This window comes from Ascaphus truei, chromosome 3 (genome assembly GCF_040206685.1).
Source record: "Ascaphus truei isolate aAscTru1 chromosome 3, aAscTru1.hap1, whole genome shotgun sequence".
NCBI lineage: Eukaryota > Metazoa > Chordata > Amphibia > Anura > Ascaphidae > Ascaphus > Ascaphus truei.
The window spans coordinates 76,240,723-76,268,017 of record NC_134485.1 but is presented as its reverse complement, the minus strand read 5'-3'; the positions used below and the strand labels follow the sequence as shown (position 1 = coordinate 76,268,017).

Here is a 27,295-nt window from a genome sequence, read left to right as displayed (position 1 = left end):
CCGTACCTGGGAAGGAACTACCAATGCTGCTATTACCTGTCTGGCAACCAGGAGGCCTGAGCCTCCGCCACTGGGAACCTGGGGTGTAGAATGAGTACAACAACAGCACCTCCACCTGAGAAGGATCATCACACAGTAGGATAGCCCCTCCCAAGAACATACATGAGTATTTGTAACAGTATTTACTGGACAGTACCTTATAGTACTAACATTGCAACACAATGCCATACAGTATGTAAGAACACCAACCTCAAGTGGATCCCCACAGTACTTGGGTACAGGGGAACCAGTGTCCCAGTGTCCAGGCTGCAATTGCCTATCCCAACCCCAAGTGTGAGACAGCGCTGCCCCACGTGAATGGTTGGTGCACTTATAGAAATACCTGCCCGGAGCTCAAGCCCCGGGGGTCACTGAGTGAGGCCAAGTAAACTGTCAGTCTGTTCCACCGAAGATCCGCCTCCATGTGGTGTGGTATCCTGTTGGAGTGTCCCACCTTAGGATAGTCTCTGACTTGGTGCCTGGTCTGGTCCCAGATGCAGGCTGCGCACACCATGTGCGTCCATCACGGCGGTTCTGATTAACATTAATGCGCTAAGGGAAGCGTCCCTGCCTTAGGGCCTGCCCTACAACACACAAGCTAATGGTGAGGGGTCTATCTGGGACCTAATGGGGTATTCTGGCTTAGTCCAGTGGAGCACTTCTCCCTGGACCTTACCTATCCCCTTGCTGTCCTGCTTCCGACTAGTGTGGTCCCTGCATTTGCGCCAAATGCCTCTCCCTTGGCTTTGAATCCAACAGCCCTATTGGCCCCCTTATCCCATGTGACTAGCAGCCCCTAGGGCTGTTGGGGATTGTAATTACCCTTGCGGAGCTCTAGGAGTAATGGCCGCCACTCTGTAGTGTACTGCGCATGCGCAGGGTGTACAAAGATGGCCGCCGCAACCTGGGAGCTCACTGCACATGCGCAAGTGCAGCTAATTCTAACATGATGGTGCCCTTCCCGGCGTCCCGCCGAGGCGCTCCGGTGACTGGGTCGCCCCTACATCCTCCCTGACTGCCCAACAAGTTCCCCACTTGAAGCGGAGGTAAGAAGGCCTAAAGGGAGGACCGGGCTACATTTGCATTATGTACCAAGCTTCTCTGGAAGCCAAATCCTGAGGTACAGTTGTACCCTGTTTTCCCTTTTTATTCAGTTTGAGTGAGTTTGTTCTATGCTTTTTGTTTCTATCTTTGATATATATTTAGTCTTATCATATTCTCTCATCTCTGCATCATATCAAGTTGAGGGTTCAGTCTTGCATAATTTACCCGTATTGCAAACTAGATACATTTAGAAATGTTAAATATTTCAGCTTTGACATGTATCACACTTTTCCTTTTTAAGGACCTGTAAAAAAACAAAAAAAAAAAACAGATAATAACTTCACAATACCCATAACTTGCCTCTAAAGACTTTAAATTGCATGGGATGTTTGTATTCACTGTTTAAAAAACTACACAAAGGTGACTGCGCCTCTGAACACATACATGAAATCAGTCACTTCCAGATGACATCCACCTTTACCAATCTTGTCACACAGTAATGTTAACAGAATAGCTGCCGAATCATTCATACAAGAGTAAAAATGCGATTCACAAATGCTTTGTTTTCCAGACACGCTCCTGCAAGGCAGTCATTATTTTACCATCCACAACAGACAAGCTTGAATAAATATATCAACAAAGTTCACTTGCCCCATCAGCCTGATTTTCCTCATGAAAGGCAAAAGGCAGAGTTCTGCAGGCACACGTCTCATAGATCTTCAAAAGGCAAATAGCCGGTGCTCACGGAGGTAGGGAAAATCCTGCAATTCCCAGAGAGTCACAGAGCAATAGGAGGATATCCAGGCACATGGACTTAAGCAAAAATAACAATTTATTGCAACAAAAAAAACAACCTTTCGACTGCCTCACAGTCTTTATCAAGGTGAAAGCTTTGTTATTTTTGCTTAAGTCTGTATGCTTAGATATCTTCCTATTGCTCTTTCGTCATGAAAGGAACAGCCACCGGTATGAGCCCCCAATCTGTAGGAAATATATGCTTGCCTCTTAGCAATAATCAATCAATTGCCAATCTGGATGCTGATACACTCAGTTCACTAGGGGTTTGTAGAAGGAGTACGTCCATTTTAATGTCATTAAAGGTTCGACTAATGCAATTAGGTTCTTTCTCAAATTAGAACTTTATTACTGCACTAAAGTGCATGATACAAAGAAATGCATGAAAGCAGTCACATTATTACTCTTTACTTTCCAAACTATTCATTACTACGTGATTCACATCATAGTAGTCATGCATATCGGCTGAAACCTCTAATCAATATTGATATTTTCAGTCAATTAAAGTTCAGCCCTGAAACATTCTCTGAAAAATGTTTTTTTTTCTGTTACAAAATAATTGGTCTGTTATTGTGCTCATCTCCTCATTACAGGCCCAACCAAAATATATTACCCATCTTGACCTTGCATTACTAGCCTTCCTTTTTCTGTACACGGCCCTGTTATTTTTACATTCTAGCGTTCTACTTAAATATATTGATACAGACCAATTAAAGGATCCTCTAAAGTAAAAATATTATATTAATAGTGTCAGTTGTTTAGTAAGCATTAACCTAGTGTTGCCCTGGCTGGTTTTGGGCTACCAGTCTGCCCTCCTCCTGGCTGTAGAGCAGGCCTGCCAGGATTAATCATGGGTTTTTCCCCACTCCTATGCATCTTCAGTGAGTCACAAGGGAGGCGGTGCAACCAGGCCTTGTGTCCAATCAGGGACCCAGGACTAGTTCCTGTTTTCCTTTACTTAATGAGCTGCACTTCCTGATTTAGTTCAGTTGTCTCTATCCTTGATAGAGGTCACTCTACCCAAACCAGTTGTGCAGGGCACTGCCAATCTGTGGGCCCTCCCTTAGGGGAGTGGCGGGAGACTATTCCTCTTCTCCACCAGGGAGTAAGAGAAGAGCTAGGACTGCTTCTGGTGCTCTAGGCTGGGAGTGCAGGTCCAGGAACATCCTGAGGGTGAAGGCCCTAAGCTCTACTGTTGCTGTGTTTGCTGTGGAAACTACAGTGTGAATAAAGTGTTCTAGTGTTTTACCATACCTTCTTGCCTAAGACAGAAATCTATGAGGAAGAAGAGCAAAGAAACTCTCCTGCAGGGATTTCTCCCCTCATCCCTGGGGCCTGGAAGAGATGGAGGCGCTGTCACTGTGAGTACGAATCACTTTATACCCCAGAAGCCTGTTCTGACATCCCCTACCACCATGCGGGAGACTCAGATCTACTGTAAGCCAGCAGGTATGCACCACCACACTCCATGTAGCAGCAGAATCTCCCAGGGTGGGAGGGGGGGTCTTGTGGGAGGGTGATATGGGCTACATTAATTACATGTTTTGTCTCTACCCTCTACTAACTAAAGCTCCCCCTTCCTCCTCTCCTCCTCTCCTCTCCTCCTCTCCTCCTCCCTTCCCTCCAAGTGCATTTTTCCTTTTTTCATTTATGGTCATTTCCAGAGGGTTTAGTAGATCTGGCTAAATCATTAGTGTAGAGGGATCCGTATCAGATGAAGCTGAAATGGAGGATGAGAAAGTAAGAAGATTAGATCTAACTATTTAAAGCTAAGGTTACCTTCCAAGTAAAGCAAAAGGGCAAGCCAATAACATTACACCTGTCAGAGAAATCTTTGTGAAAGTGAGTGAAAATAGTTAGAAGAATAGTTCATCGTTGAGTTTGAGAGCTACAAAATGCAAATTTTCTTAAAACATCTTCATACTGAAGGGTAATATGCAACAATTCTCAGTTACTCACAGGGCACCAAAGTGTTGTTCCCATATCCATAGCATTGCTTAGTGAGTTTGGCATGAATATAACTGGGTCACTCATTTGCATCCCTTTTCACAAACGTAATGTTCTCTGGACCTAAGAATCATATTGTTCTGCTCTGGATAATTCCCTCAGTTCTGATCATGAAAATAAAACAAAAACAAAATTTAATACCTCATGCTTTAATGCTATTTTATTTGCTTTGGTGAATATTGGGTACATTAGTTAATAATAGTTTGAGCATTATCATAGGTTATCTCTGAAGATGTTTACATGTTTGCACTGTTTTGTGAATCTGGGCTTAGGTTTCTTTAGACAGCTAGGGGAGATATGATATAATTGTAAAATTATAAATGGTGTAGAGGGAATAATTGGAACAGTTATTCCGTAAATCACGTAGAGGTGATACAAGCCCCAAGTGCACAAACTATATCCAATTAGGCTATCATATATATAAAAGATGAAACACTGTTATTCAGCACACAAGTCATCTATAGGAGTCTCTTCCACTGGTTGTGGTGACAGCAAATAGCATTCATAGCTTTAAAATAGGAATTGACCTACAGTACACATGGAGACAAATTCCAGAAGTGGCTGCTAGCAAGATTAATGCAATTTCAGGTTGTATGTTTTAAGCATCCGTTCCAGGCACCATTGGAAACAGGATACTGAGATTGGTGAACTATTGGTCTCACCTAGTGCTGCCAGTTCTTATACTATGGAAATATCGGAGGTAAATCCTATAAACCTTTGTGCCCCGCGAAAACATATAGCTGTAGACAACGTTATTGCAATTCATAGCGCTCTCGTAGCTGGTGACATGAAGCAATAGACCTGTCCCCTTCTCACACATGACTGACTCAAAACAACGGCCGCCTCTTTCACTGGCACATTGTGTCTTTCCTCCTGCAGTTAGCCAAGGTTTGCAATAACATTGGCTACATCTGTAGGGAGTTATTTATTTAAGTATCATCGCCGAAAAGCTGAAGAAAGTACAAATGAATTGCACCAGTTTAATAAAATGGAACGAAATTGCTTTCAATGGGACTCATTTTCTTTGATAAATAGGGTGCTGTTTTTGCCCTAGTTTTGTAGCCAGGAAACTTTAGTAAGCAGACCGACTAATGTTAACGAATTTAGCAGAGATAGCCATATTCCATCTGTACAGTACGTCTCTGTATTTGAATTTTTTTTAATGCTATTTTTTTCACTGTTTTTAAGGATATAATTGACATTGTAATCAGGTCACAATTTCCAGAACTTAACAGTCACTCACAGCCACAGGTGCAGATGGGCGATACGGTTCAAAGATGCTGAACAGATCAAATTTTCCATCTAAAAGGGCAGAGTAATTATAAGCAATTAGAGATACCTAAGCCAAAAAAAGGCCTTAGTAAAATAAAATCAATGGTGTAAATCCACTTACTGCACACATTTTTAAACCAAGTGTAATGACTCCATAAAGCTAAATGCTAAAAAATGAATACATAGTGTAGTTTGGAGACCCATTAAATGTTGCTGTAATTATCATATTTTAAAATGAAATAGTCATAGATGATTGATTTCCACATTTTGCTCATTAGGTTTTATGCCTCTCTCAGTGCATTGCTGGTCCCTCTGGCACTTAAAGGGTTTAGTTGTTTAATTCCATGACACTTGTACCCTAGCCTGTACCAGAATTAAAGGTATTTGCCGACACTCATTGGAAGTTCAGAATTGAGAAAGGGGGATTTGTTTGGTTGCTGAAAATGGGGAATAGTGGGAAGGTTGTGGGTATTCCTAACGACGAGTCTCATCCAACCATATCATTGGGTCAGAGTTTATGCCATGTTGAAGTACTTAAAATGATATATATCATGTACCATTTGTAGTTTTCCTATTTATACTTCGATATATATTTGTTACTGCATTTTATTGAGTCAAACAATACCAGAAAGGAATATGGTTTCAATGGTACCCACCACTGAGTTCTTATAAGCAAGGAATGTTAAAGCAAAAACTCGAACATAATATCGAAAAGCAAAGAAATGTTAGCATGCTTTTATCAGGTGTGGCTGCTACTGCTGCTTCTCCTTTAGCTGAATATTCTCAATATTTACTCGCCTTTTATTGGAAAATGCTATTTACCATGAGCATCTTTATAGATTTCAAAGGACTCAGTGATAAAAGTCAGAACTTTTCCATTACAATGCTATTGTTTGCTCCAGAACCCCTAGATATTACTGATATATGTACAGTATGTCATGGTTGATCTCTCTATGAGTTATCCCTTATAAAGTTGTTGGCTGGGCAATGCGATGTCTAGCGATGGACAAATTAGGTGTTTGTTCAGGGTTTCATGAACATATGGTACACATCAACATTGTGGTAATAATTTACCAGGTGCGATATTGAACCCAAAGTCGCAATACAGCAATTAACGCAACCTTTAATAATGCGTTAATTACTGCATCGCCATAATAATTCTATCATAGGCTTCTGTAATATCCATTACAGAAGCCTTTGATCTAAATAACATTAACCTTTTTGATGCCTGTGGTTACCAAGGTATACCACCACCACTAGGTGTTCATACATAAAATAATGCACTACCTAACCCCCTTTGCTACCTTAGTGGTTAGTAAAGCATTGCCATGCTTCACTAACCACTAAGGTAACCAAGTGGTTAACCCCTCCGGCCACCTCCCTGGCGGCATAACTGCCCTCTCTGGGCAAACTACCCCCATCACCCAACTCTCAATCAAACCCACCCCTGCCCCCTAGACTAATGGCCAATAGCCCTATTAGCCACATGTGGCTAGATGTGTTTTTGGCAATTCCCCTCAAAAATACACGTCTAAAAAAATATGCTATTAAAAATACCTTTAAAGTTCATTTTAACCATAAATCCATTGTCACTGTGGCTACCGAGGCCCTCAATGGGGGATTATGAGCAATTTAATGTTGACCCTAAATAAATGTATTACTTACCCCAGCTGGAATGAAGGCCGTCCTCCTCAGATAAAAGTGAGGGACCATATGGTACATCAGCCAATGGGATGGGTTGTGTACCATGTGACTGGTCTTCTGTGCCAAGCCCTGTATAATGCTTGAGATGTCTCATAAGGCCAGAAGAAGCTTAAGAGTCCACATCCTATGGCTGAATAAAGAAGAGAAGAAAGAAGACAGTTTTCAACTAAAGAAGCAAAGAAAATAAGAAATACTCACTGGGGACTGCTGTTCTAACAACAGATGATCGAGCGCTCTGGGTCAAGTTGATACTCCAACGTCCTAAAGCCAGGAAGGACATTGATTATGAATAGGCCACCGGGCCTGGATTGATTTTCTACTTTGATTTTTTTCTTGACATCTGGCTTGGATCCATTTTTACTGTTTTTCTGTTTTGTACACTTTGCCACCGGAGGTCTGTTGGGGGTCCCCAGAACTGAAATTAATGGGGTTCAGCTCCGGGACCCCCCGGCTTCAAACCTATTTTTTTTTAAAAAGCAGATATTTGATCACCTACAGTACTCCAGGCTGGCAATAGCCCTGTATTTCCTATGTACATCCTTAAATACACATAACTACTCACAACATACATTTTCTTTTCCTTTTACAAATTGTCTTTAATTTCTTTTTTTATGTACATGCTGATAAAATTAGCTTTTTACTTCAGAGAACTTTGGAAGCAGTGAAAGCTGCTGTTTTTCCCCCCATTATTTTAATTATTTTTTTAATATGTGCATCAATACAATCCACACAATGATAAGTACAGTAATTAGCTAAGTTGCCGATTGATCCGTTTTCCTGTTACCGATCAGTGAAGATTTGGCTCGGGGGTTCACTAAATGACTGCAGAGGAGTATTGAGTATTGACTCAGTATCTGTGACTTTGTAAATGGTTGCTGTAGAAACAAAAAGGCTTGTTAAATTATAATACATTAAAAATGGCATTCAGAGTTTTTGTTGTTGTTTTTTTTAAACGGAACAAGTATTTTCTAACAGTACAGAACTGATTTATTTAAAAAAGAAAACATAGGATATTGCTTGGTCTGCAGCTTTAAATGAGAAAAAAGGCAATTGATATTCTGTGACAGTGGGCAATCCACAGATTTAGGGTCTTATTCTATATGCCCTGAAGCAACCGATCAGGCTGTTTTCAGCCTAAATTCCACAATAGGACATTTAGGGCCTCATTCTATTAGCTTCGATGAGTTTGCTGCTATCTCGCAAGGTTTGGCATGTTCCTGCCGAACGTTTTGTCATTTGGGTTAAAGAATCTAAAACCCTCTCAAACCGTGAGGTAGGAAAATTCAAAAACCGTACCGCGTAGCAGCGATGAGATCTCAGCCTCTCCCAAAGTTTTCCCCGTACGATCTGGCTGCAGCTGCATAGAGAGCTGCACAGAGAACTGCACAGAGAGAGCCGCCTCTCCCTGCACAGCTCTCACAGGCGATCGCAGTGTTTTTATTTAAATTTTGATACTATTGTGTGGGAGCAGGGGGTCTCTGGAGCTGAACCGCATTAATTTCAGCCTCAGGGAACCCCTGCTTCCCGAGGTGCCGGTATCTCCTATCCGTTTAAAAGTCTCGGTCACATGATGCGGGAGATTTAAACATTGCATGGGGATATCGGCACCCCATAACAGGGTCTGTAACTCGGAAAGCAGGGGGTCCCCGGATCTGAAATCAATGTGGTTCAGCTCCGGAGACCCTCTGCACCTGCACACTAGTATTAAAATTAAAATAAAAACAGCTAGCCGCTAAGGCAATGAAGGGGTTAAACCTGAATAGCCTGTTTATTGGAGGCAAGGAGGGGTGGATGAAGGTAGTAGTTGCGCCAGGGTGGGTGGTTAGGCCTTCCAGGAAGGTTGCGGTAGGAGTTAATCCCTTCACTACCATAACGGTGGGAACTGCTATGGTAATGAAGGGGTTAAACACCCCGCTACCCACCCAGTAGGCCTAACTTCCCACCCTTGGGGAAACTACCCCTTCACCCAATCCCTCTACCCCAACAAACCTTAAAAACACAAAATCCCTACTACCCACCTTCTCTACCCCCAACCCATCCCCCTCCTCAACACATACAGTACAGTAATGGGCAAAATTATTATTATCCAGATCTGGATAATAGATCATTTGCCCATTCAAAATAAAACATTATCCGGACAGCATAAAGTAAATACAACTTCTACTTACCCCTGCCAGGATGAAGGCCATCCTCGTCACTGTCCTCCACGTCCATGTCCACCATGGGCAGCAACAGTACAATAAAAATACAAACTAATGGCCCCTAACCCCTTAATCACCTTAGCAATTAGTAACCACTAAAGTAATTAAGAGGTTGACCCCCCTCTCCCACTACCCACCCAGAAGGCCTAACCACTCTCACCGGGGCAACTACTCCCACCCTCTACCCATTGATTGGCACAGTGGTACATCATGCCCATATAATATGGGCATGCTTAGTCACTATAGCAATGTAAAGGGGGGTTAAGGCTGCACACCACAATATATAAACAAATACATACAGTTTACCGGTGCTGCTGGTTCAAGGAAGTACCTGCCAGGAATTTCCAAAGTACACTGAGGAAAAAGGAGAGAGATCCAGCGCTACACGGATTAGAAAATTATGAAGTTATTGTGCCACACGACGTTTCGACCAACAGGTCTTTTTCAAGTGACAAGGCACATGCCTTGTCACTTGAAAAAGACCTGTTGGTCGAAACGTCGTGTGGCACAATAAATTCATTATTTTGAAATCCGTGTAGCGCTGGATCTTTCTCCTTTTTCCAATAGTCACTATAGCAGCCATTGGGCAACCTAAAAAAAACAACAGCACCTAAACAACACAACAATAACAAAACCCAAGCAAAGGTAAAGAAGAGGTTAACTCCTCCCGCAACCCCGTGCAAGGCCTAAACACCCACTATCTGTCAAATACCACCTTCACCCACCCCTGTCACAATGAACCGGGCACTGGTAGTTAACCTGCGTTAGCCACTAAGGTAATGAAGCTGCCTGTAAATGGATTTTTATTTCATAGGATTGAAGCTGGGGTCTCCGGAGCTGGTATTAATGTGTATCAGCTGCGGAGACTCCCGGCTTCAATCCGATGCAGGATCCCATCTCGCCACCCTCGGGCTGGAGAGATGAAATCTTTGATAAACTCGCAATTCCAGAGCTCTGGTTATCTCATCGGAGCTACTAGAATAGCCGAAATGTATAAAAATGGTGCTATTTGGATTTTTGCAGCTCTCACTCAATGTGTTTTATCAGGAGAGAGAAATCGCGAAAAAATGCCTTCCCCGTATGATTTGGCCAACTCATCTAGGCTTTCTGAATAGCTACCCAGCAAAATGTTGCCATAACTGCTCAAAATCCTCGATGTGTTGGTTATCAAAGCTACTAGAATAGCCTGAAAACAGCTCTATTGGGGGCCTCAGCAGATGTAGTGCATACAAGTTATTATAATTTCTCAAGCAATCTTCCCAGGCAGTCCATGTTATATAGACTTTATCAAACTAAGCTCATTTGAGAAAAAAACCCATTGTGCCACAATTTTAAAGACCAGTCTGGAATCAGCCAATATCATTCTCTCTGCACAAAACCTGTGTGTTCAAATAGCAAAGGACCCTTACATATTCTTTATACTGTATTCGGTTGCAAATATGAGCACAAATGTGTGGGAGTTTTCCTTTCATAGAGGTTTTTTTTTTTAAACACAAGAGTAAAATGTCTGTGGCCATTTAAAGAAACCATTTGCTCAGTCTCGTAAGACAAGAAATTATTCCCCCACCATCACCCCAACCCCAATTGGAAAACATTTGAAATAAGTGGGAATCAATAACGTTTGATTTTGTAAAATCATGAAATCCAACACCTTTCGTTATCCCAATTTGACACAATGTACTGATCTCACAGTATTCATTTGACACTTCTTGCATGTCTAACCCCTGGGATAAGTGTTTGTTAGGAAGAAATTAGGTTTTGGCTTTTCAAATCTGCGTGATATGCAAATTGGGTGTGTAAATGAGCAAATCTTACAAAATTAAGTATTTAAATGCTATTCAATAATCTCCATGACAAGACATGACAGCTAAAATCTAACACGCTTTTATCACCTACTGCAGGAAGGCGAGATTGATACTTTGCTAATATAAATATGGAACCAAAATATTGCACACAAGGGGTTAAATGTGTGTCTCACAAATGAACACATTGAACAAATGTCAGTCATAAACTTCACAGACTAACAGTAGGTGATAACTTTTTTTAATACATTTCTGACATTTGAAATGTGTTTTTCATTTACACTGGGGGCTCTAAAATTTAAATGTAACCGACTATTAACTTTGTGTTAATTCCTACCAATGTTTACAAGTTACACTTTCAAAAATGAATCTTACCCTCTGAACTGCAACTTGGTGAGCATGTAACTTTCAGACTAAGGCTGAGTCCCCTTAGCTTCCCTAGTCCTGAATTTTAGAAATTATCTTATCTCAGCATTCTGTACTGTTGTCACAAAAATTGGATGTAAATTGGTTTTTTTTTGTACCCCTTTTTTTGCATAATTATAATTCTTTTAAATATGGAAAGAACTCCAGATTATTACTGCTGCTGTTTCACTCTCCTTTTACAGCGTGATTTTGCACTTATCTTTTCACAGTTTAATCAATAAGACTCAGTGAGTGACGTATAGTTATCCTTAATAATTACTGCAATACGGTACTTTTTGCAGATGCAAGTATTTTGTGTTATGATCGCATTGCAAGTGCGGTACGCTTTTTTTGTATGCTCATGCGATAGAGATGTTCTTTATTTTTCTCAAGATACCCTTTGCTGATGACCTTGAAATGAAAAGGAATGAGGTTGGATATTAACTTGAGCTACAATCATTGGAGCAAGAATCTCTTTATGCTGTCCTATATTTTATACCATACACCTTCAGTGCTTCTTCGTATGATGTTAACACTTGGAAGAAAAATAGATATGAAAAAACGTAATACCTACCATTATTAAATAGTCTATTCCTAACTCTCTTAACTCCCTTTAGTGTTCATATAACCATTCATGTGGCACAAATGACACTAAACAAATAATGGTAATACATGTGCCATGATGTCAGGTGACACATATCCCAAATGATGCTCTTAAAGTTGACATTACATCCAGTCTTGGAGCTGAAAGAATTTGAATTACTTCAATCTTTCAAAAAATAAAAAGATTACTGGTGAGCACATTCATATGTCTCAGACAGGTCTGCAACCCGGCTTTTCACCATTATCTCTTAGCATACAGTGCTTCCACTGCAGCCAGGGATTCTGGGAAATGACATGCAAATGAGCACACAGTGTCATCTTTTGCTTCTAATACACTTTAACATGAACCCCTATAAGCTTATGCCGGCCATATTACATGGTTTTTAAGCACAGACTGGGTTAAGTAATTGCATGGCCATTAATCCTACTCACAGACAGCTGTTTTATACCTTTGGACCTCATCGGTGTGAAAATACTTATACCGGCTTTGCAATACTGTATGAGCTGAGGTTTCAGCCACACATTAAATAAGTTATGGTGGGTAAAAAAGTGACACAAACCCTCCACAATATAGTGTACAGCAGGTGTCCTAAACGCACCGTGGTGCCCGCCGAGCCTTGTGTGCTACTGATTTTGTGAGAAGTTATGTTCTACTGTTGCAGCCGCCTTTATTCTCCTACTTACCCGACTAAATGCGGGGAGTTTCTCCTTTTTTATCGGAGTTTCCCGCGCAGCGGCCGCATCATCAGATAAGCGCTAATGGCGCTTATCATTGAAAGCGCCCGTGGCGCAGGAAACCCTGAGGAAAAAAAGCCGCACGCCGCCGCGTTTTTAAAAATCCCGCGGTGGCGGCCGCAGGAGGATAAAGGCGGCCACCACTGTAGGTATGGCATTTAAAAGATAAACCGACACTCGTAGACTGTGCCATGTTTACATCTCTGACTTGGATCTCTGTCTTTTTTTGACAGGGTTGATAAAGTAATCTCAATTCAGATATGCTGAGTTTTTTCTCAGAGACCAACATAAACCACTAGAGGGCAGCACGTGAAAAAAAGTGAAACGTCTCTTTCGCATCTGGCACGGCATTGGAGGCCTCACCCCAAGGTTAGTGTCTTGTGTGTGCATGCGTGTTAATTGTTTGGTGCCGCCATTCTCTCCTGAACTCTTAAGTGTGCCCTTGGGCACAAAAGGTTGGAGATCCCTGGTGTACAACAAATTAAATAAATATCACCTGTGAGCATATTCACGTCTCAGCCATGTAGCCAGGGATTCTGGGAAAGAACAAGCACACCTTTGCTTCTAATCCATTTTAACATGGAGCCCTATAAGCATATGCCTGCCATTATACTCAGCTTTTCAGCACAGCCTGGGTTAAAGCTTTGCATAGCCAGTAAAACCCACTCACAGACATCTGTTTCTATATTTTGGGGCTCATCAATCTTTCAAAACAAATGAAAATGATCATCAAGACCATTGTTAACATGGTAGATATTGTAATCATTTGAAAGTATCTAATATGTGACATAAGTGTAAGCAGAAAAGCAAGTGATTGAAGAAACACCTCAACTGGCAACAAGACAAATGCAGTCACTTACTAAAGTGCAATAGATGGTACAACATATATAATGGTCTCTCACTTGAGCCAGCTTTCTGTTTTAATTCCAGACATTGGCTGAAGCATGCTCAAGAGTCAAGACCACCGAATAACATCATAATCTTCCCAAAGGCCATTCATCCAAAACCCAAAAATACACTGACATCAATTTGGATAAATAACGGCCACAGCTTTTAACATTTTCCAATTCTTGCCAGCAATTTAACACATTAACATATAACATATTTAGCATAACCATAAACCATATGCCAGTCACTGACATTACTGCCAAGTGGGCACGTTCACCAAAATAAACTAAAGGTTAAAGCTGAACACACTGTAAGCTAATATGTTGCTATTCCCTTCCCAGACCCCACTGCGGCCAAACCACATGTCCATTGCTTAAGATTCGGTTCCAGCTGGCAAGGAATCCTGCTACTGTGACAAATCATCCATTATATAAATACAATATATAATAAATACATAATAGAACATATAATATAAACTTGCATTCTTATATTAATCTTTAAAAATAAATGTAATTAGGGAGGGAGGGTGGGAAACCTGTCTTGCAAACGTTTACACAAAATGCTTGCTTTGACAATCTCCTCACTAGCCTAAATGTCATACAATATTTGTTCTGCTCCTTATTTAAATTTGGCCAGATCAAAATCGAGATCAGATTAGATTCGTACACAAACTTAATTGCTATATCTCTCCAATCATGGCGAGGTAGGCGGCACCTCTGTCATGATACCTATTCCAATCACGTAACGTCTAAGCACAAACTCTTTTGTAACATTCTTCCAACCCCTTAGCTTGAAGAAGAAAGCTAAATCTCCTAACCCTATCTACACTGGAACCAGACACACCATCATTCCTCTGTTGATACAAAAATAAAAGTAAAACCCTAAGTCTTGACTCACTATCGCCTAAACCCTCCATCTGCTGTGCTAAACTAAACCACTCGCCCCATACCTTTGAGTGTACAGCCCAAGTTGCCGGTGATAGTGATCCTTTAACCAGACCTACAATACCTCTGAAACAAGGTTCCATAAGATATCTGGGCATTTTCGACCCTCTGTGGATACTTCCGGAACCAACTTCCGAATCTCTGCCCACTGGAAATGAGAAAGCGTCGGCAATACAATTCTGAACTCCTGGCACATGACGAGCTCTGAAACATATATTCATTTCTAAATACCGGAGCACCAAATGACACAAGAGCTTAACAACAACCAAACAACTCACTGACAACTTGTTCACTACCTGCACCACACTCGTTGTCTGACCAGAAAATCACTCTTATTTTTCTTAAATATTTTCCCCAAATCTCTACTGCCGACAATATTGGAAATCATTCCAAAAGAGTTAAGTTTTTTGTTAAACCTTTTCCCCCCAATTGCTGACATTTTTCCGCATAACATTCTCCAGCCAAGAAGGCTCCAAACCCAACCAAACCGACTGCATCGGTCAAAAACTGTAAATCCCCATTTTGCATCTCCTCATATTGCCATCATGATCCCCAGGTATAGTTGTTCAAAAGTTATTGCCATACAGTAGAGGCAACGTTTATTCTAACATTTGCCGTAAACTAGCTGGGTTACATTCTGGGTATGTGCTGGGTATGTGCTGGGTATGTTCTGGGCTAGTTTGAGGCACGTTTAAGGTATTTCTGCATTGACTAACGACCCATAGGATTAACACAGCAGGGATCCCTGGCAGTCCAATTCAGTTTGAATGGGACTGCCAGGGACCCCCGCTGTTAATCTGATAGGCCATTAATCAATGCAGAAATGCTGGGGCTAGTTTAAGGAAAGTTTAAGGCATGTATTCAGAATGTACCTGGGTGTTTCCTGGGTATTGCCACTGGTTTTTGTTCGAATAAGAGTTGCCTCTACTGTACCTCCAAATCATCCTTCATTGGCTTTGTTATTCTAACAAAATGATGAGGACTCTTAACTCCTCTTGTTGCCATAGCTAATCTTCTGCAGAAAACTCTTCCCATCGAAATTATTCTACCAACAAAAGCCAAATGAACCAACAATGATTGCAATTGCTTTAACTGTACCTTTTTACAGCTCCTCACCTTCGCTACCAGCAGCGATAACCTTGATCATTTTTCTTGTGGCAATCTAAACACCATCTCATGGGTATCAATTTCTATTCCCAAAAATATATCACATTCAATGGACCTTCTGTATTTTCTTTTGCTAAAGGTACCCTAAAGTTTTCAGCCACACTCTTGAATGTACCTAACAACTGAGAACATAGATTACAATCCACTGGCCCCACAAACAAAAAATTATCCAGATAATATAAAATTGAATCACATCCTGCTTCCTGTCCCAATACCCATTCCAAGAATGTACTAAACATTTCCAAATAATAACATAAAATCGAACATCCCATTGGAAAACACATGTCAACAAAGAATAACTTGTTAAACAAACAACCTAACAGAAAAAAGAACAAAACAAAGAAGATAACCCCTCCAAAAGCGCTAACCTACACTAATACAGTAAATAGGTGCTAACAATAATGTGCTAAAACAATGATAAGTGCTCGTGCAACATCAAAGTAAATAACAAAGTGCTGTGGAAAAATCAGCTAGGTGACAATAATGACAGGTTATTCCAAACCTTATATACACATGCCGCCCAGGATCCCCGCATCTTATCGTATGTCCGCTATCCAGAACCTCCAATCCTCCGTGTTTTAGAAAATAAAGGTCACTTCATACTACACTATCTTGTGCCTATTCCTGTCACATATCGGTGGAGGTGCCGTAACGAAATCATCCCTGACGCCATTGAGGATAGAGGTTGCCTCCAGTAAGCTGTCTCCACGTGGGGTTCGTGTGAGGAGCGGAGTAGAAGGGGAGTAAGCACAGATCCTCTCCACTGAACATATTGGCATTTATTATGTGAGTAGGATTCTTCACAGTCTCAGATAGGGCTCTGATTGCTGAAATACGCTGCGCAATCAGGTGTGTCTGTTATCTGTTATTTCAGACGGTGTATCCATCTACATCAAGGACATCATCCCATCTGGAGCATCTATACCAGAGCCCAACTACCATCTTAAAGACCAGAGACTGCCTAAAAGATCACGGTATCTTGGACTTTAGCGCAGGGGACTTTATTATTGTTTGTTCAAACAACCTAACAGATGGTAACAAAAAGGGTGAACAGGTAACAAATTAAATGCTGACTCGATATCTGTCTTTGCAAGGAAGGACCCTTTACCTGCGTCCCTCACTAATTCCAAAGCCTTATTAAAAGACATATCAGATACTTTATAATCCTCTTTATCTATGTCATAATTCACCGAATCCCTTTTGGGATATACAATAAAGGATAATGGAGTGGCGCCAGCCCTTTTGGGATATGACAAATGGTGAAGTAACTTAAATTTCCCTGACTTTTTTTTAGGAACAAGACACTCTACAATTTTCATAAAAGGGGCCTGCCATCCTTCCTAAAACCACCTCATTTGTCAATTTAACTACTTCATTATTTTGAAAAACTGATTTATAATTATTAGCCAGATAACTTTGCTGCTTTAGCTCAAATGGTATTCAATAACTCTCAGAAAACCCTTTATCAATATTTTCCTGGGGTACCTGTCTAGCCACGGGGCCATCTCTTGAACGCTCACTGACTTCATCCCTCTTTCCTTGAATCTCTCTAGGCCCTGCTCTAAAATGTTCCATTAATTATTTTCTAAAGCGCAGCAGTGCTGAATGAGGACCTCTGCAATATGAACATTCATGTCTAAACTTGTATGTGCTATATCACTTGGAGTGACTTTCCTTAATAAACCAGCATACTCCTGCTCTTCATCCTTCCGTCCCCTCCTTGACCTGAGATGCTGGCTACAACTGGAAAGAGTGAAGTCTATTAGGTGTCATTAATTTGAACCATTAATCAATTTCCTTCACATCCCAACTAACATTCTCCCTCATCGCCTTCTTTTGATGAAACTGCTCATCATATCTCCACCATGCCATACCACCATAAACCATATATGCACCTTATTTCCATATAACAAAACATAGCGGAACAATATTGGGGCGTCTTCTCTCCAATAACACTAGTTAATAATGCAAAACACTGAAGCCAATTCCCAAATGTTCTAGCCAACTGTCTCTTAATTTGCCTTATTCTACCGGCAATAAAGTTAATAAATCTATAAACTCATCGTTCCCTATCTTCTTATTTGTCTGTAGAGGTAAGTGCATACCTTACAGACTAGCAGAACACATAGAAGGCACCCTACATGACACCGAAGAGTCCTTTGACGTAACTTTTGATATCACTGACTACGCTAGGATGTCTGTATTTAGTTTACCAACAAGTGCTTTTAATACTCCCACAAGCTCCCCAAACTCACTACCATCCCCCTACTGCTCTGCACCTTAAACCCCAACCCGTACCTCACTTTGTCCCCCTCTGCGGGCCTCTCCATGCTCTAGCTAAATCATAATATCTGCTATCCCTCTCCTGCTACATCTGGGCCTTGGCTCTTCCTCATGCAACTTCTGCTCTCTTCCTCAGCTCTCACTCTTCTGTCTTCTTTCCTCTGCTCCATGCTGCATCACCAGATCGCCGTAGTGATCCAGCACAACTGACATGCGTCCCGTCAGCCATCCTCTTCCTGCAGACCCTGTTTCTTCAGCACGTCCCATCAACCTGGCACTCCTCCCCTTGCTCCGTGCCAACTCTGCACTCACTCTCCCTGGGTAGGCCCGTGGCAGACCTGCCACCTGCTCTGCAGATTTCTCCCTTGCTTCCTCCTCCTGGGTAAGCCTGAGGTAAGCCTGACGCACGCGCTGCATGTGGGCCGGCCCTGCTAAGCCTGATCTTACATGTGCTCTGCTCCACGAACCAGTGCATCGTGGACCAGTGGCTCCCACCTCGGATAGGCTTCTTCTCTTTGCAGGGTCTACAAACGCACTGGGATACAACCTTGACAGTGGTCTGGATCTCCTGGCTCGGACTTCTATGCTCTCTTGGGGAATCATTTCCATTTCTTCTCATCTTACCCATCATCTTCTGTAATTGCCGCCAAAACTCTGCGTAGCCATGCTATTTCTCGCTTTCCCTGAGGAAGTCACTCACGTGACAAAATGCGCCGTGACATAGTGACGCACAGCGCGGAGGTGCGGACCAAGTGCCTAGAGTTTGCTCTGTTTGTATACCAACCACAGTACATCTGTGGCACCGGTCAGGCAAGATTAATATCGTTGGTACCGGGGAGAATCAGGAGCCTTGCTTAGGACTTCCATTGCCCCAGATGAGTATTTCCTGAAGCCCGAGCACAACTGGCATTAACTGTTTATGTACTACTACTAGATCCGCCCTCCAGCTGGGGACGTCAGCTTACCATCTTGCAAAAGGTTTACACAAAATTATATATATATATATATATATATATATATATATATATTTTATTTATTTTTTAAATTAGGGAGGGAGTGTGAGAGACCTGTCTGTCAAAGCAACCATTTTGTGTAAACCATTTTGCCAATCTCCTCACTAGCCTAAATGTAATTTTTGCTCTGCCCCTTATTTAAATTTGACCAATCAGACTCGTACACAAACTTCATAACTATATCTCTCCAATCATGGTAAGGTAAGTGTGATGGTGGGGGTAGCCAGCCTTCATAATAAAGGGGAAGCCCGGCTAGCTACCCCAAAACCGTGGGTGTGTTTTGACCATCTAGTTTTAGGTGCAAAACTGGGACTTCGAGAGCGTGACTGTAATGGTTGGTACTGGGGGGGTAAAAAGGGTTTAAATGTATATAAAATGTTCCAGGACAAAGTTACTGGTTGTCCCCTTATTTTACCCACGAATCGCGACTGATTTGCGGGAACGCGTATGCATTGTTATCCCGTTATATTTCCCTATTAATATTGCCCAGCCAGCAAGTTATTGAAACTTCGTATTAAAACTTGTTTTATCATCAAACTCACCGAGCCGAAGTTAGAGAAAGAAATGTGTTTTAAAATGTGTATTCATCTCTATGGAGGCAGTCCTGGTAATTCGATTAGCCGGGATGCCTGCATGGAGATGGCGGATCAAAGGGGAGGATGGGAGTAGTGTCGGGCCATCTGGTTGAGTGGGGAAGGGCAGAGAACAAGGTCCAGAGACAAAGGCTCCCGCAGGGGAGACTCTTTGTTCTCTTAGACACTGTGGAGCCTACCCAGTGTTAGGTATGGGACTGGCAAGGGGAAGCCATTGCTCATCGGCATGGTTTCCATTGGCCAGTTCAAATTTCCCACTCACCGGCTACCTGAGTCCATTGATACGCCCCCTCCCCAGATGAGTGCAACATGCCAAGCCTCCCGCTTGTGAGTAGTGGTTGTACTACAATCCGTGCGCTGGTTCGTCAGCAGTCGCTGTTTCATGTTAGACATAGCACACCGAGGTCTATCTAAGGAGACAAGACTATCTTGACTATTCCTAGGCTTGGTCCGGTGAAGCAGAGGCGGGCTATTCAAAGGTGCTTTGATCGCAATAGCAAAGCACAAGGCATTGAGGTGCCGGAGAAGCCTAGCCAAGCTGAGGACAAGTTCTAGGGACACGGCCAAGTTCTCATTTCGATCGGAGCCCCGGTCGGAGGGGTAAGCCATGTATCTATCTATAAGATAGTACTGTGGCATTCTTGGATGTGGAGCGGACAGGGTAAGCCTTTCTGAAGCAGGCGACCTGCACCTAGTGAGGCTAGATACTCCCCCAAGACCCCAGTTACATGTGTATTCCCTTTATTTTGTGTTCCATTGTATGTCTGCTGGTTTTACCAGAATAAACCCCATTTTATTCCACTACTGTGTCCTGCCTAGTGAATTGATCCCGGAAGGTAAAGGTGTTAAAAGTACTGGTCTCCCGTGACAGTAGGCGTCACCTCTGTAATGATACCCATTGCTAAGAGGTACATGTTTTTTTTCTGAAGATGCTTACAACATTATCAGTGTAAGCGTTCCACCTTGAATGTGCTGTGCTGTGCTGTGCAAGCCACAGGGAACCAGCAGCAGATTTCCTCAGCTTATATTCTCTTCTGAAAAACATTGTTGAATTACCTGGATTGTAATCAGAAATACTCTGTGGAGGAGGCGAGAACAGCAGCAGAACAAAGATTCAAAGATGCTTTAAGTAGATGTGAGTATCTGAGCCATGTACCACTCCTGATAGATCACAGCTTCTTCCTGTTGGTACAGTATTTCTGGCTCTCCCAAATTCAACAATTCTGTCGAGAGCTGCTGTCTACTTTTTGCACCTTGAATTCACTTCCCCAAGATAGGTAAGGGATACAGTGGCATCATAGCTCTGAACATTACAAACGCACAAGATCAATGAAAACAAATTAGCCTATAATAGTAATGCCCAGTATAATGCAGTGAGCTGTCCATGCTGCATGGAAATGAGGTCATTAAAATGTGCAAGTAAGCTACTGTAAATATACAGATATGATTATTTCAGGTGTGTTTCACATATATAAGTCAATGTGTTCTCTACCAAATAGGAATTTTCCTCCCCTTCTCTGCCCCCTTCCTCGTTTCCATTCCTCTTTCTCTCCTCCTCTCTTTCCCTCTCCCATTTACTCACTGTCCCCCTCTCTCTTTCTTCCAACCTCTCTCTTTATCCCTCCCCCTTTACTTCCCCCTCCTTCCTCTCAGTATTTCAGAGTGTTTTCTTACCTGGTCAAATTCAACCGTTTTGATAGAAAATGCCAAAGCTCGACTGAAATTGTCAAATTTGACTTAGACTGACAATTTCACCAGCCCCTTTTCTGCTAAAAAGTTATAGCAAAGGTTATGTGAATATTTGAACTTTTGTGCAGCTTCGAGTCAAACATTAGTGAACTGAATCTGGGCAAGTTTGCATATCTCCATCAATAAATATTTCTTCTGATGTGTGCACGCAAATCCCCCCCCTTTTTTTATCATGTCTTTCGTGACATAAATGTGGAACTTTTTCACTTGGTAGCATATAAAGTAGCAGCGCAGCAGTAAAAACGCCCTTTGCCTGTATTGTATCAAAACACCCCTCTTAATTGTTTTTGTACTTTATTTTTATTATAAGTAAGTAGCATTAAAAAAAAAAAAGAATATGAGGCAATTTTTTGCTGGTGAGAACAACTGTATTCAATGCTCATGTGGTAATTAGGAACTGAGGCTGCCATATGCGATATAAAGCAACTGACAAGTAGTGTGTTACAATTGATTTGCCTGCTCCTCCCACAAGTGATAACCATTAAAAGACATGTTGTAATGAGAACGGAGTGGGATGTGCATTTCCCAGACAGAAAGTCACCAATCAGCAGTTCTGATTTTGCAACAGAGATTTCAGGATTAGACACTCCTCAGAGCATTCTTCCACACTGGGATGGTCTCTTGGGATGGTTTAGATCATTTTGGGGTATTAAGTGACATGTCTGTTCCATTTCTTTTCCAGGCACATTCATAGTATATGAAGCTATTAGAATGCAGTGCTAAATCTTCCATGCTGAGTACTCCTCCAGAAAACTGCTGGAATAATCACTTTTGGGTCTCTGCCATCTTGGCAGATATGGATAAGCCTCAGGCATTCAGCTGAGTATCAAACAAAAAAAATGAATGTGTTTAAACAGCAATTGGAAGCAATATCCAGGCAATAAATCCTGTTTAGAATTTCCTCTGACATGTTACACAATCTTTGTTCTTTTGGTTTCCAAGTGCGAATTTTAAAAAAGAAACAGGAAAAATCATTACCGTAATTGCATGTTACACCTGGTGTTTAACGCCTATTTAGTTATTTAGACTAATGTTTTATAGCCATCGTCTCTAAAAACAAAACATTTTGTTCTCATTGACTCACATACTATAGAATGTTTATGAATCAAAACTAAGATAATTACATAGTATAGCCTCGTTTTAAGATCCAGCTACCACTTTTATTGAAGATGAAACAAGTGAAGGAATAAAACCATGTAATACTTTCTATATATTATATATATATATATATATATATATATATATATATATTATATATATTATTATTTTATGATTATATGTATAAAGAATGTATGTATGTTTTACTATGCTTATGTCAGGATCCGTGATCCGCGATGCGCTCGGCGCACTCGTCACTTACCCCAACCGTGATTGGGTCCCCCGCTCCATCCGTCAGCCATGACGCTTCTCTTCCGTCTCCTGGGACCAGCCGCCATGCTAGGCGCACGAGCGCATCCCGCACAGAGGTTAATACTACCATCTCTGGTCCTGCCTCAAGACTCAGCCCATGCGGCGTCATCAGTGCGCACTGCGCATACGCGATGCGCGGTCAGCGCACGCACGAGCCACGTCATCTCTCTGCCTCTGGGATTCTCCCCACACCTGTCTCCTGCACCATATCCTCCTATCACACTCACGCTCTCTGACGCACCTCCTCCAGTCTGTTACCTCATTGGTCCCTGTGTCCTATATATACTCAGCCGGCCCACTGGCAAATCGGCTGAGCATAATCCTTTCTATGTGCGAAGTGTTCACTGCTACCCTTGCCTCCACAGTCGTGTCTTGCATTCCGGTTCCTAGTTCCTCTGTTTCAGACCTTGGCTATTCTTCTGGGCTCCGTTCTTCTAAACTCCTGACCTCGGCTACCAACGACGATCCGCACCTCTCCAACCCGACCTCGGCAAAGTACCACGACGATCTGCACCTCTCCAATCCTGACCACGGCTCAGTACCTTCAACGATCCATACCTCTTGTATATATATATATAGTGGTTAAGTGAGAACAAGGCACTCCGTCAGGTAGATATTGGTGGGTGCAAATCCTATATAAAACAGATAAGCTATACGATACCGTTTGACCGAATATCAGAGGCAGCACTCCAGGAGATAGTCAAAAAGAATTGTATTTAATGTGACATATAAACCAACGTTTCGGTCCTCCACACGAGACCTTTCTCATCACCTTGTGGAGGACCGAAACGTTGGTTTATATGTCACATTAAATACAATTCTTTTTGACTATCTCCTGGAGTGCTGCCTCTGATATTCGGTCAAACGGTATCGTATAGCTTATATATATATACACATAGGTGAATTGATCTACATATAACCACTTATATAAAATTCTTTGTCTAAATAAATATCCAACTTTGCTATCCCCTATCTTTTGGGGTTAATAATTGATTGATAAAAGGACTGAAAGTGGTCTATATGTTTAATGGATAGTCCATATAGGGATATAGCAGTTGTTGAAATTGATTAGCTAATCATTGAGTGTATATTAGAAGACAAGAGGAATAGGGCACCATCCCTGACAAGCCCTGTGTGCGAAACGCATAGGGTTGTTGAGTGGCCATTGTGTGGTAACAAAGCAGAGTTACACTAAGCATGTCATCCCCCTCGAGCGGCAGCCATCAGATCCGAAAGGAAACAGTGCTGTAGGAGAACAGCAGGACTTGGTGCCAAAATCAAAGTGCAGGCAAAATCTTGCGTGACGGCATCTCCTTGCTTCTGGGACTGAGTGCAAGGCGCAGGGACCGGAGGCATAACCGCCGGAGACCTGCCTGGACTGCCAGCTGACATCACCGTGATCTGCTGGTTTTTTTGCCCGTGCTATCCCACACCCGCCGGTGTTAACTTACATGTGAGTGAGCTATATTATTTTTATCTGTGTTTTATTATATTTTCTTAAGATAGATGTGCTTGTCTGTTTTTCCTTCTCTCTACTTTCTATATTTGTATGTATGTATGTATGTATTTATATTTTTATTTATATAGCACCATTAATGTACATAGCGCTTCACAGCTTTATGGTATAATGTCATATAAACTATGTTTAATTCTTTTTTTGTTAATTTACAACTGAAAGCCTAACTGTAAAAAGCACATTAGCATATATTACTTAAAATGTCACACTACTGCTTTCATTAAAAGCTATATGGTACTCAAAAAAAATTGACAAAACAAACAGCTACAAGAGTTCTGTGCAATATATTATTATACCAGATAATTTGTGTCAAATTTGTATGTTGTACATGTAACACAGTTCCCCCCCCCCCCCCCCCTCTGCAAGATGCACTGCTGGTTACTGCTGTTTGTGGTGCGGTCATACCTGTGAGGGTCCAGGAGAGCTGAGTGGTCCACGTTGGTGTGGGGAACAGGACAGGCTTTTGTAGATCTTCAATGTTCACTCAGGGTGTCAGCGCCTCCAGCTCCAGTGGGCTCCAGGATTTCCAGAGTCAGCCCCCCCACTAGGGCAGATTCCGTCCATACCCCTACCCAATAGACAGAGAGCTCAGGCAGGGGTATATAAAAAGGGATGATTTATTGGTAGCAGCCATTGCTAGCAGTACAGCAAATGCATGAGGATTGATCTGGGTCCCCAGACCTTTGGATGATGCTTTGGCTCTCTGGTAGACTTGAGGCCTATAATCTCTCTTGCTCAGTCAGCCCCTGAGGGACTTACCGCATGTCTCAATCCCAGCCGGGAGGAGCTGAGCTTCTTACTTCCTCACTACAGGAGGGTGGGAGCTGGACAGCTATAATGTCGCACTTCCTCTCTGATGCACCAGAAGGGGAGGGCACAAGATCTGCACTATGATTGGTTATACACAGACCCTTGTGGCACTACCTCTTCAGTCACTCAGAGGGTCAGCATGAGCGTGCGGAAGCGTAGGTCTTAGGAAAATTTTAAATTCGCGCGCTCACGGGAGCGCATGGCTGGTCACGTGAGCGGTTCGCCCAATGAGGGCGAACCATCTCCGTGACGTCACTGGCCCGCCCCCCCGACACGCTCCCGGATGGCGCGCTAACCAAGGCCAGGGAAAGCACCCACTTTCCCTCAGTGCGCCTCCACACGGGCTGAGTCACCATGGACTCACACTGGGAGAGAGAAAGAACCCCAATGGAGAGCACTCAAACAGAAGCGCAATACACAGTGAATGGAAGGGGAATAGTTACAGTAATGTGAGGAGTGAATGTATTAAAAATATTTTATTTGGAGTCTTGACTCAACTAAAATGAATGGAACGCTAAGTTGCCAGAGTAGATTAGACTCATAGTGAGCCAAAAGCGCAGCGAAAATAAAATGTACCAGGTCTCATGTGTGAAGTGTTCGCTAGTACCCTTGATCATATATGCAGGGTAAAGCCAGATGACTCATTCAACCACTGGGGTCTGTGTCAGCTATTGTAAAGCTACAGATATTGCAACCTGTCACAAGTATAATATCACAGAGACAGGTGAGTGTATGTATTGCCTGCTCATAAAGGATAACAAGATAAATAATCAAGGTAAGTATCCGCAGTGGTATACAACACAAGACCATAAATCAATCAATATTGTCAGTAGCCAGTAGTAAGGCAAAACAGGTAGGTTGGTCACTGCTAGTAGAGAGGGGACTGCTGCTGTGGAAGGACACTGTTACAGCGGTGAACTGGTTACACACATTCAATCAGCATGGCAGTACAGTAGAAATCCTGGAGGGGTATGTCTACTCTGCATGCACAGATCAAGCGTCTACTAATCCAGTGGGTTGCAAAAATAGGACAGTAGTACACAAGTAGTGTCTACTTACACTTGAAAAAATGATAAAAACAGCATGAAACTCTGGTAGGATAAAAATGGCAGGAACCGTGGTGGTGCTTAATAGCCCTACACCTACTTGCTAGTGCCTGGTGTAACAGGTATTGACACAGTTGCTGCTTGAGATACAAATAGCAAGCTTAATGCTTGTGTCTAGCTCCGTGTAAGGTAGCTAGTGTGGGCTTGGACGCGCTCCGATCGCGAGCGTTGGTCCCGCCCCCTTGACGTGATGACGTCACTGCCGACGTACGTTTCGCTATGGCAAAGCTTTCTCAAGGCTGGGCGGGGCATGTGTACTGCCCCCACCTTTTATGGAGGAGCGTGAGCTCTGATAGGTTAGTCAGTTCCCTATTCTGGTACTCTGGTTAAGTGATTAGCGTGCGTGTGGTATAGGATACGATCACAATGTTAGGTAAAGGCGTGCCTGAGCCCCTGGTGTCCAATCTAAGTGCTGTCATTTGTCAAAATGAGTACAAGCCACAGTGGACTTGGTGCACAGCACATAGGAATGGCACAGCACTGGTAATGATGCACAGTAGGAAATTGGCAGCTAGTATGTATACCCATCTCAGTACTGCAATAGGTCTACTTAAATACTTTAATTGCATTGGACTGCATAAATAGCGCCTATAGATGGCAAGGCACTGGTAGTGAGTGCACACTAGGAATGATCATACAAAGAGGAGAAATGTATCCCTGTAGGACAGTTCCTACGGATTAAACGGAACTGCACAGACAATACAGAAGGGTATCCCGGTGGATATATACACTGCAAACCCCGAGCCCAAAGGGTCTGAATGAAGGCTTTGTCTTCAGTCCCTTTATTTAGCTTGCTATTGTAGCACTATAACTTATCTCAGTTAAGCATCCATCTCATTTTGGGTTCACCCACTCCATGTACAGTTATTTACATTTCTCCTCTTTGTATGATCATTCCTAGTGTGCACTCACTACCAGTGCCTTGCCATCTATAGGCGCTATTTATGCAGTCCAATGCAATTAAAGTATTTAAGTAGACCTATTGCAGCACTGAGATGGGTATACATACTAGCTGCCAATTTCCTACTGTGCATCATTACCAGTGCTGTGCCATTCCTATGTGCTGTGCACGAAGTCCACTGTGGCTTGTACTTATTTTGACAAATGACAGCACTTAGATTGGACACCAGGGGCTCAGGCACGCCTTTACCTAGCATTGTGATCGTATCCTATACCACACGCACGCTAATCACTTAACCAGAGTACCAG

At 42.4% G+C, this 27,295-nt stretch overlaps 1 long non-coding RNA gene across 4 annotated transcripts in view; it reads left to right on the top strand.

Annotated features, from left to right (window-relative positions):
* The window catches only part of LOC142490931 (uncharacterized), a 51,908-nt gene that overhangs the window by 4,899 nt on the left and 19,714 nt on the right, over positions 1–27,295 (top strand). For 3 of the 4 annotated variants that reach the window (XR_012800159.1, XR_012800158.1, XR_012800157.1), the window contains 4 exons: positions 1,655–1,832; positions 3,150–3,239; positions 10,964–11,088; positions 12,841–12,976. This is a non-coding gene — a long non-coding RNA (uncharacterized LOC142490931). The remainder of the gene's footprint in view (positions 1–1,654; positions 1,833–3,149; positions 3,240–10,963; positions 11,089–12,840; positions 12,977–27,295) is intronic. The other variant, XR_012800160.1, reaches the window with a different exon arrangement.